This window comes from Uranotaenia lowii, chromosome 2, assembly GCF_029784155.1.
Source record: "Uranotaenia lowii strain MFRU-FL chromosome 2, ASM2978415v1, whole genome shotgun sequence".
NCBI classification, from domain to species: Eukaryota; Metazoa; Arthropoda; class Insecta; order Diptera; family Culicidae; genus Uranotaenia; species Uranotaenia lowii.
Window position 1 is genome coordinate 60,841,642 of NC_073692.1, and position 12,124 is coordinate 60,853,765.

The window sequence follows — 12,124 nt, forward strand, 5'->3', positions numbered from 1 at the left end:
TATTCGGTTCAATTTTCAAATTTCTACACGCTATATCACCAAAACTAAAGGTGATAGACAAAATCATACAAATCAAATTAATTAAGGATCTTCCAAAATCAGTTATAAAAACATAGGCGCTAAAAATGCAGTTCCCTTGTGTTATCGTCTATTTACTAAATCGGTATCGAATTTTGATTACGGCGAATGCGCCAACATCACTGTTTCAAGAAAAACGCGTTCAAAGTTTGACAGCTCCATAAGCTCCCAGCAAAAAAATTATTTTGTTTTCTTTATTTCTCGAAAACCAAATATCTTTCAGTTAACGTTGTAAACTCAAAATGTAGGTCTCCAAATGTACTTTATCACCCTGCTGATAACTCCTTTTGTTTACATTTGGCGCATTCGCCCTATTCAAAATTCACTACCGAAATATAATCGCACTTGCTCATAAACTCAATAAAGATTCGAGATTTATGAAATTTTAGTTTCTGCGTCCAAGAATGATTTTTTTAAAATACGATTTGAACGCTCCTGGTATGCTTCGATGAAAAATTTCAATTTAAAGTACATTTTGCTCGTTTTGGAAAAAAGGCCTGGATTTTTAAAAAAAATTGTCCAATTTTCGGCAGATTTTTCAAAAAAAAAATTGCACATAATTGCTGGTCGTACATACTCATGAAAGTATGGTATCAAAGATATTTAATTCTATTATTGGTTATTGGTATGCTTTAGGTGTAAAGAGCATCGTAGATATCTTCCTCAAATTCTATCGATAAACGCCCTAGAAGCGACAAGCCATCGGATGTTCTTTGATTGAGTTATTGGTAACATTTCGAAAATCACTCGACCTTTCAATGCAATGCACAGTGGTGCAGAACATAAATCTAGCTGTACGAAATTAATAGCGCCCAGGGATGAAGAGATAGACATTTCATGTCTTCAGCAACATTGTTCAGTTTTACATGAAGCATATTCCAATATCAAAATTTTTGCCGAGGGGTCCACCGATAGCGCGATAAAAATGCTAACTTTTTTGTTCTTCAAATTAGGGCTTTGGTGCCTTCGACAAAGTTGTTTATCTGATCAAAATACATAAGTTTGTTGAATACGTCAAAGTCCTATCACATCACCCTCAGGAGTTACAGTCAAAGTAAAAAAAATCTCTTTAAAAAACAGTTGTTTTAACCTGACGCGTTGTAGATTGGATAAAATGGTTCGCTGTCTTTGAAACAAAGTTGTAACAAGCTACGATCTATAATTGTCTCATATATTATGATGGGTTTAGAAATTGCTGAAGCCCTATAGAAAGCATTTTGTGTATTTTATTGGCAATTTTTGAAAGCTCGTCCATCAAAAAGTGCAACTTTTCGCAACACCCCCTTTTTTGTGATTATTTTTGATGATAAGCGGAACCATTTCCATTTGAAATTATCGGGGAAATCGGTGGAAACAGTGGAGATTTGAATGATTGAAAATACACTTTTTATATGAAAATTACCAATTTTACTCATAGAAAAAAACGTTGATAACATTTATTTCAATAATAATGTGTTGCAGTTTTCTTTAATATATTTTGTTTTATAAAAAGACATTTAAATTCGATTTTTTAAATCATTTAAACTTAAAAAGTAAATAAATGGAACTAATCTATTAAATTTGGTAGAGCACTTAATTAGCATTTGATATCATATGAATGAATAATAAAACCGGTTTAGCATGTACCAAATTAACCGCTTTAACCAGTTCAATTTAGTGTTCTACCAAATTTAACAGATAAGTTCCACTAATTTTTATTGAGTTTAAATGATTGAAAAAATCGAATTTAAATGTCTCTTTATGAAACAAAATATATAAAAGAAAACTGCAACTCTTTATCAATGAATTGAATGTTATCAACGTTTTTTCTTTAAGTAAAGTAGGTAATTTTCATATAAAAAGTGTATTTTCAATCATTCAAATCTCTACTATTTCCACCGATTTCCCCGATAATTTCAAATGGAAATGGTTCCGCTTATCATCAAAAATAATCACAAAAAAGGGGGTGTAGCGAAAATGTGCACTTTTCGATGGACGAGCCTTCAAAAAATGCCAATAAAATACACAAAATGCTTTCTATAGGGCTTCTGCAACTTCTAAACCCATAATAATGTATGAGACAATTATAGATCGTGGTTTGCTACAAATTTGTTTCAAAGACAGCGAACCATTTTATCCAATCTACAACGCGTCAGGTTAAAACAACTGTTTTTTAAAGAGATTTTTTTTTACTTTGACTGTAACTCCTGAGGGTGATGTGATAGGACTTTGACACACTCAACAAACTTATGTATTATGATCAGATAAACAACTTTGTCGAAGACACCAAAGCCCTAATTTGAAGAACAAAAAAGTTAGCATTTTTATCTCGCTATCGGTGGACCCCTCGGCAGAAATTTTGATACTAGAATATGCTCCTTGTAAAACTGAACAATGTTGCTGAAGACATCAAATGTCTATCTCTTCATCCCTGGGCGCTATTAATTTCGTACAGCTAGATTGATGTTCTGCACCACTGTGCAATGGAACGAGCTGAGATTCTTCAAATAAACATGACATATCCAATGCGCCTCAATTCCAAGCAAAGTGTTTAAAAATCTGGTTGAAAATAACATGAGGACATGTCCATAGATGAAAAAAATAGAAGCAATTGCTTTTGTTTTTTTCTTTAATATTCGACCGAATATTAACGCGCAAGCACTAAATTTTACTTCGGAAGTCCGAACTTCCGAAAGACTTCAGACAAAGAAAAGTTAAGTACTAGATTGTCTGAAGCCTGTGTTTTGTTTCCAGTTCACCAGCGACGTTTATGAAAATTTTATAAAAATTCACAATATTCGTTTCATCGAATAGTTGAACACAACATCTCTAATTAGGATGTTTGATAGCATCACAGCAAAGCACTCGGCCATCTGTTTGAATACTATTTTTACACACTAATGTCCAGGGCCATTTATCTCTTTAAAAATTTGTATGAATGGTAAATGAAAAAAAAAATCGTCTAGACCAGGAATCAAACTCGAGTCCCCTGAGTTGCCTCTCCGACGTCTGACCACTAGGCAAAATCGTCAGATGATATTAATTAAGCTGTAGCTCTATATTTGCGTTGACTTTATCGAGTTGAATTCACTACTAGATTCTGCGGCAGAAAATGCACATCGTGCCCTGATCAATGAAGCACAGTTCACTTCGAGTCCACAAGTTAAAGTGAAAACGTATTTTAAAATTGATTATGGTGATTTTTGGATTGGACTATTCTTAAATTTCATTTTTTGTAAAATTTACAAGCAACTAAGTATTTCATGAAAAAAGTTATAATCTTTTTAAAATAAAAAAATCGAATTCATTGAAAAGTATTTTAAAATGGCAGACTTTGCTTGCTAGCAGTGATGGTAAATTTCGCCCGTCACGCTTGACCCGACTAGTTTTGTTTCATCAAACGACTGGCACTGTTCTCAATTGACGGAGCCTCACTACTCGCATGACGGATAAAGCACGACAACAATCAACATTTCTCCATCATTGACTGGCGAAGCTCCTACACATGGTCAAAATTTCTCCTGAGAGTGACTGACAAATCTCTTCACACTTCGATCGGCTGCTGACGGCAGGTACAACTAATTGAACGACTTGCTGGTAGAAAGCAACAATAGCAATAAAAAACTGAAAACGAGCTTGCTGGCAGGAGCAACAATAATAATAATTGCTTTTCTTGTTCCTCTTCGGTCGTCTTCGGCTTGCTGGCAGGAGCAACAATAATAATAAATGCGTTTCTTTTTCGTCATCGGTCGCTTGAATGCGATTGCTTGACTAGGTTATTATTTTAGCTTAAAATGAATGGGGAATGAATGACTGGCAAACGAAGTGACTGGTCGTTAAGGAACAGTCAATTGAGTTTGACGGACCAAGAGGCTTCACAGTCACAGCTTCACGCCTCATGACGATGACTTTTGCCAAGCATGGCTAGAGCATTTAATAAATTCATGAAATGTTTTGTCAAAGGTTATATAAATCGATAAATTCTCTAGCAATGCAAAGCAGTGTTTTGAGATTTTTCATTTTCATCCTACGGTTAAACAGCTTTCAAATAAGCAGTCAAAAATGCAAAAATTGAAAAAAAATATTTTGAAAAAAATTGTATAACATCGAATATCTTTTCTGGGGTACAAGTTAGGTTTGTCCTTTGTTCACATGAATTGTACTGCAAGAATCAAGAAATGATTTTGATTCAAAGTTATATTTTATGGAACTTTCAGTATGGGAGAGTGGGGAATCATGGGCCACTTTTTCTTCTTTGTTCCATAACTTCTTTATTATAAAAGATAAAATGAAAACAAATAATGGTATGGTTTTCTAAATCCAAATTGACCAAATATCATACAAAGTTTATGAGTTTACCCAATACTGTAATTTCATAATTCATTTCGTTATTTTAAAGCAATTTCAGATGATGGAATAAAAATGCGACATGTGTAAGACCGAATAGATTAAAAAACCTGGCTCGCGAACGTTTTTCAAAATTCCTTCTATGGGATGGCCAAAATATTTTTCTTTTTTCTTCATTTGGCATTCATTTGGTATATATAATGCGTATTTAAGTCAACAACATATTGAAAAATATGCTAGAGCAAAGCAACGACGATGACAGTTGCAAAATAATTTGCAAAATAATTTAAGAAAATACGTACTTCTGTAGAATTGAGGGGTGCTTATTTCTCCTACTAAATTTGAAACATTGAGATATTTAATGAAATTGAGTAGTTTTCAGTTAACAAAGTTGTTAATCCAGCAAGATGGCGTTTTTTTTTCGATTTCATTCAATCATCAATATGACGTTTGGTCACTCAGCAAATTTTAGTTTTAAGCAAGTTTCAGAAAATGTTTCCCAGCTTTATCCTTGTCAACAGAGCCATTGCAGGAATGAAACATTCTTTCTCCCAATAAAGTTTTGTCCTAGCTTCGTTAGAAGCTTTGCTCAAAATAAAAATAAGAAGTTCAACAAACTTTGACGGAGTTTTATCTCAGCTGAATCACAGCTTCGTTTGGCATTTCTCTATGAAGGAAAAAAACACTACATTGTCGTGATTGAAACCTGACTCTCGGTTTATCATGGCTTCAAATAACAGCATAAAGTGCTTTTATAAAAAAAAAGTCAACAAAACATTAGAGCAAACAGAAAAGTATGTGTTTAAGTGGAAGCTGTAAGATAACTATCGCTACTGTGTTTCCACTAAACAGTGATGAATATATTGAAAACACGGTGTCTTTTTAAGAACAATTTCAAGAAAAAAAAATAGGCATCGCTGGAAATTAGCCACATTATAGAGAAGACTCTCTCCTATCCAACGCACTATTCAGGGAAAAAAATCGTGCGGAAGATCAGAACAACTTTCTTTTTTTTTGAAGATTTAAGAACCAAATTTTCAAGTTTTCGCTAGTAGATTTTCTTCAAAAACTCTAAATTTTGCATTTTTTGAGCTTAGATTTTTTTTAAATTCCTTCAATAACTTCTAAAATTTTGATAAAAATGATTTTTAATAAAAAAAAATTGTCTTAAACGATATTTTTCGAAGTAAACTTTGAATATAAACAATAAAAATTATTTAGAATCAGCCTTAAAATTAACTGGCAACACTGTATCAAATATTCATGAATATTGCAAGAGCACGGTAAGAAAGGTGTATTCTCTAAGATTATTTCCATCCAAGACAGGATGTAGTGTTGAGTTGAGTGAAGAAAGTTAAAATTAATTCAACAACATATTTCCAACCCTCACGATTTATTTATGCTTTGACACCTAAAAGTGTGATTTAGAATTTAGGGGAAAAAATATTTAAAAAAAAAAGTATCAGTTTTGATAATCATTGAATGTGTGCATTGTTTGCTTGAGGAAAACGTTGTTTTATTATGAAAGTAATGTGTAAATTTAATGTGTTTCCCTGAAAATTGTTTCCTTTCAACAAGTTTGAAGAGTGTTTTAAGCATATTATTTTTTAATATTAATCACCGGAGGTTGTCATAACGTTTTTCATAAGCAATACAACGTTTTTTTACTAATTTCAATATGATTTTCAAATTTTAAAAGCACATTAGCTATATAGGACAAAAAACCTGAGAGAACGTTAACTACAGACCGCCAAGAAGAAAGTAAGAATTATCAGAACACTCAGTATTGTTTTTGTTATGAATTCTAAATAAATTATTTGCTACCACCTAGAGCCTCGTCTCATCTCTGAAACCCACAAAAATAAATTTGATGGTTTTTCCAGGGAGCAACAATAGATTGTAGAATGATTGGATTGTAACTTTCTTCACTCAACCCTACATTCTGTCTTCGACAAAAATTAACATAAAGAATACAACTTTAATACCGTGCGCTTGTTAAATTGCTACAGTGTTGCCAGCTAAGGCTCATTCTAATTAATTTTTAATGTCAATTTTAAAATTTTCTTCAAAATTTAACGCTTTTGACAAAAATTTTGAAGTTATTGAAGGAATTTTAACACATCTAAGAAAAAAAATGTAAAATTTGAAGGTCTTAGGAAAAAATATTGGCGAAAACTTTTATTTTTCTCCTGTTTGCAAATCTTCAAAAAAAGTTGTTGATCGATTTTTCCCGAATAGTGCGTTGAATAGTGGAAAGACTCCTCTATAATGTGGCAAATTCTCAGAGAATTTTTTCTTACTTAAGATATAAAAAAAGACACCGTGAAACCGAGCACATTTCACCATATTTCTAATTTTCCCAAAGATGAAGCGCTTATACAATCATTAGAAAAAAAACTACATTCATAGTCGAAACTCACAAAAAGACAAAGCTGCGAACATTCTCTAACAAATGTAAAACTTTTCTGATTCAACATCATGCATCTTTTAATAATTGATAGGAATGTAGAATTTTGAACACGCATTATTTTACTGGCAGCTACTAGCAGTTACAAATATGCAAGATGTTCGCAAGAAAGTTTCATGCTATCCTTGAACAGATTCTCATGCAAAAATTTTTATTCGGCAATTAAATAAACACATTTTTGTTAAGAAGAAGCTCAGCACTATCACATTTATTATTTTAGAAACAATGGGCAATTCTTTCCAACTTTCGCGTAAGTCTTTTTCTTGCGAATATGTTTATTTTCTAGAAAAAAAGTTATCATTGACAGCTCGAGTTTTTTCCATCAGTCATTAGAATTTCATTTGAATAAATTTATTTCTAGTTTGTTTGATTGAAAGAAAGTCTTTCAGCTTAACCCTTAATAGCAATTTAACTTTTATTTTGACACATATTTTAGTTTGTTTTTCTCAGTGTGCAAAGGGTAGCTGTTGGTAGATCAAGAGACATGCTAATTAAATCGAAAAAAAAACTTCAAACAATTTAATCCGCTGCATCAACCACACAATTACACGCTAAAACGGTATCCTAAAACAATCAATCGTCTCGCGTCCACCACCATCATCACAAACATATGTAAAACCCCTAAAATGTATACTAACTAGACCAAAGAGATTGTTTTAATTTCGCGAACGCCAAAAACACTGCGCAGAAAACCCCAAGAGAGAGAGACAGAAAAACACAGTTTTCACACGGTTTTGTTTTGGTTTCAATTGAAATATCGCACACATCGTAGAAAAAAATACATTTAATATTCGCCGATCAGGTGCTAAAAATAATTTCAACGTTCACTGACTGACTGACTGGTGTACTTGAAATCTACTCTCTTGTTTTTTTATGTTTTCGTTGTTGTTGTTGCTGCTTTCGATTTGTTGATATACATTTGGCGATGTGTTATCACTCTCACTGTTTCACGTGGTTAAGATTTTTTTTTCTTCTGTTCTCTTCGAGTTTGAACATGTGTAGCAGCAACGTTATCTTGGACGTTATCCGAGAGCAAAAATTCTTGGCTTCGCGAAGTTATTTCGCGTGCGCTAATCTCTCTAACTTATATCATTTTTGCACTTTCATCCTCGATTTATAAATTCATTATAACACTCCGAAACGTGCCACTTTTTAAAGGTGATTTTTCTTTGTTTCATAATTAGGCTAATTAAATTTGCTACACCCAGACGCAGCTCGTGACCGTGACAGATCGACAGACAGGCAAAATGATCCTTTGATCTTCAGGTTTCCCTACCAGAAGCGAAAACAAATCTTTTGAACCCAAGAAAAGAAAAAAAAAAAACAAATAATCGAGAACGATCGCGTAACGAAATCCCGCGACACTATCACTAATTTTTGTTTCGTTTCCACGCGAAAGAAGAAGAAAAACCCTAAACCGTAGATAGAACCGCGAAACCGCAATTCGCCTAAGCTCGCGAGACGTCTTTGAGCCAACTGACGAGAGAGCGGGAAAATCCCGTCGCGGAAAGCTGCGAATATCCGTTGCCTTGCGAAATTCGTCACCCGCTACTGTACTATCGGTGGTGTTCGATGTGTGTTTGTTTGTTCGTTGGGGTAGCTCTGTATCTGTTTAGGAGATGATATTTTCTGCTACCTTTTCTCGCGCGACACGGCATCAATATTTTGCCAAGACATCTGAAGATGTTGGCTGCAGTAATAGAAAAGGTGTGCTCTCTAACTCTAACGGCGCGTCCTCCTCGGCAGAAGTCACTAATCAACTGGTTTTTTCACCAACCAGGCGGCGCAACTAACTAATAATGATGCCGCTCCGTGCTATATCCGTGCGACTCGGAAAGCTAAGTTGTTAGCAAGGTGTGTATATATATACCTTGGTTGTTAGCTAGTTCGGATCGGATTGCTCGAGCAAATCGATTCCATGGGCACCCAAAACGAAATGGTCAGATGATATTGAAACGGTCTGTAACACCAAAAATCGAACAAAACCAACAATGATCTTAGATAGTTGAATGTGCACTAGGGTGGCCCAAAATTGTACTATGTCTGGGATTTTGGAGGCTCAAGCTTCAAATGATAGCTAAGGGTATAAGAAACAAACTTTTGTAAGGCAGCGACTCAGAAAAATGATGTTTAGAGGTCGCACTGGTTCGATTTATGGAAAAATTCCATTTTTTTCGACATTTTGTCCTAATAACATTTTCAGATCTTGAAAAAGTATCAAACATGTTTCTCTTATATTTTTTAAATTTTCTTAATAATTTAAGTTTTAAATTAAAAATTTATTGGGGTTGTTTGGGACTCTCAATTTGTACGTATGATTTTTTAAACTACGCAATACTATGAATTCTGGTAAAGAAAATAATTAAAATTAACAAAAAAGTGTACTTTGGATTAAGATTTTTAATCAACATTGAATTCAAAAGATGCACGACGTTATGATGTGAAACTTTGCCGAAGAAAGTGTATAGCTATGACTTATAGTTTCAAAGTAATTCAAGTTTTACTGTGGAAAAAAGTCACAATTTTCAAATTTTTGCTAAGAATTGCTTTATAACATGCTGTGGATGAGTTTCGAGCAATCAAAACTTCCGATATCAAACTTTTTCATCCTTTTATCGATCCTTGAATCAGTGGTTGTAGTGGTCCTTTTATCGAAATTTATTTAGTGGTTGTAGCCAAAACACATTCCTCAAACCGTCACTCAAGTATGGGTAACACGACTTTCAATCAATAAAAATTCTAGAAACTTGGAATGGTTCTTTCTGGTGATTTAAGGATCGATAAAAAGATGAAAAAATCTGATATCAGGAGTTTATTTGGTTCTTAGATTGCTTGAAACTCATCCACAGCATATTATACTTTGAAACTACAAGTCATAACTATACACTTTCTTCTGCAAAGTTGCACATCATAACGTCGCGCATCATTTGAATTCAATGTTGATTAAAAATCTTAATCCAAAGTACACTTTTTTGTTAATTTTAATAATTTTTTTTACAAAAATTCATAGTATTGCGTAATTTGAAAAATCATACATACAAATTGAGAGTCCAAAACAGTCCCAATAAATTTTTAGTTTAAAATTTACATTATAAAGAAAATTTAAAAAATATTTGAGACATATGTTTGAAACTTTTTCAAGATCTGAAAATGTTATAAGGACAGAATGTCGATAAAATTGCCTTTTTTCCAAAAATCGAACCAGTGCGACCTCTAAACATCATTTTTCTGAGTCGCCGCCATATAAAATATTGTTTCTTACACATTAAGCTATCATTTGAAGCTTGAGCCCCCAAAATTCCAGACATAGTACAATTTTGGGCCACCCTAATGTGCACCCAAATAACGAGTACAATGCGTACAATTGGATTGGAAAACTTTTAATTGAACTCTGAAGCTCTTATTCCAATGCAAGTCGAGGTTCGAATCTCTTAGCTGTGCCCCAAACTTCTCAAGAATTGTTCATGTTGTAAACAATGCACAGTGGTCCAGGATGGAACTTTATCGTGACAAAATTAATTACGATGATGCGTTTCTTCAGCAAAAAAGCTCTCCAAACCATGCGTTTTAAAAATCTTTAATTAAATACTAGGGCGTATCATTTTTGCATGATTTACACATAGAAACTTTTGTCTGTGATCACTGTTTCACGATATCGGCGCTATTATACATTACAATGAGATAAAAATTTGCACAGATGAGTTTTTAAGGGCGGGCAATCGGTTTATGCAACAATCGAGTTTTGGGTCAAGGGTCTTTTTTACGATATTGTCGTGATTATGTATCACATTGAGAAGAATTTTTGAACACAGGAGTTTTGAGGGACGGGATATTGATTACAAGTATCAAATTTAGGGTTATATGGCGGCAAAAGGGATTTCCCTGATATTAACTTTTCGTATTTTTTTTAGTTTTGTACGGTGTTATACAAAGGATAGATTGGGGACACGGGAGTTTTCAGAGCTGGGCAATCGATTTCAGGTGTCAAACTTTGGGCCAGGGTTCGACCATATTAACTTTTCACTGTTTTTGATCTATTGACGTTTTTATACATCCGATTTAGGAAAGAAAAATGATTTTAATTTTCATATTTAATGTTGGGTACAGTTAAAGAGGTCACCTTGATAACTTTTTAGTAAATTGTAATTTCGTTGGATTTCACGGGACCGACTCGGTAGGCTTTGCTAAAAGGTGTTGGATGTACTTTTTCTGGCAGCAAATTTTCCAAAAGTTAAAAAGTGGAAAATTAGAATTTTAATTGAAATGGATCGGCCATCCACAGGGAATTCGTACAATCGTCATTTTGCTGTGTTTTTCGGATACCGTTTTCCGAGTTAATTGGTCATCTTTGCTGTTTTTCAGAAGCTGACGGAGGACCTGAGTTTTGATAGTAATCGAGCAAAGATAAATCGTTTCTATCGGGAGAGAAGACACCAGTTGAAGACAGTACAAACCAATAATAGGGCTGCCTATAAGGGAGAGAAAGGACCCTTTGGGTTTAAGGGACCAATCACGGAGTTCGACCATTCATTGGCCGGAAAGGGCCGCATGTGGACCCTAGTTAATAGCAAGTAAAATTCCAAGCTAAGTATTTATCTTTAATAAGTTTTAAAAATTTACTCTATCTCTCTTGTACTTTCCATCTACATTTGTTTTTAATTGTTGGTTCCAGTTATTTAAGCGCTAAAAAAGATCGAAATTTGAACCTTTTATACTTTGGTTTCAACAAATTGTAGCATTTGTAGCTTTAATCGATAAATTCAATTCAACCACACAGTAGTTGAATCTAACATATTGCACTATAAGCCAGTGATCTAATTTTTATTGATTTATGCATTAATATTATTTTTCAATTTCAAAATTACTTACAATATGATAAACTCATACACACTATTAATTTGTTGGTGTAAATTTAGGTCAAATTGGATGCACAAAACTGAAGCATACATTTTGACATAAATTTACATCGTAAACATAATGGATCGAAGCCAAAAACGCTTAAAGATATAAATTAAAACTGATTTGAATGTAAATTTATGTCAATTAAGACGCACATATCGGTAGCATCGCATTTGTCACACATAAAATTAGATTTTCAGTGATATAATTTTGTGTCATATTGTATGCACAAAAATGAAAGCATTGTTTGTGATGGAAAATTCAGTCGTCTTTGTGAATGAGGCTGCGATAAAAAATAAATGATATAAATTATGTCATGTGATTTTATTAGTTATCCGATGCTTTTAATATTCC

General features: G+C 33.4%; 1 protein-coding gene across 7 annotated transcripts in view; it reads right to left on the bottom strand.

Annotated features, from left to right (window-relative positions):
• The window catches only part of LOC129746968 (paxillin-like), a 254,444-nt gene that overhangs the window by 129,803 nt on the left and 112,517 nt on the right, over nucleotides 1–12,124 (bottom strand). The window contains exon 1 of one of the 7 annotated variants that reach the window (XM_055740945.1): nucleotides 8,148–8,351. The exons of the other annotated variants lie outside the window; for them this stretch is intronic. The gene's annotated coding sequence lies outside the window, so the exon portion shown is untranslated. Of the gene's footprint in view, nucleotides 1–8,147; nucleotides 8,352–12,124 lie in introns of those variants that run through there. 7 annotated transcript variants of the gene reach the window in all.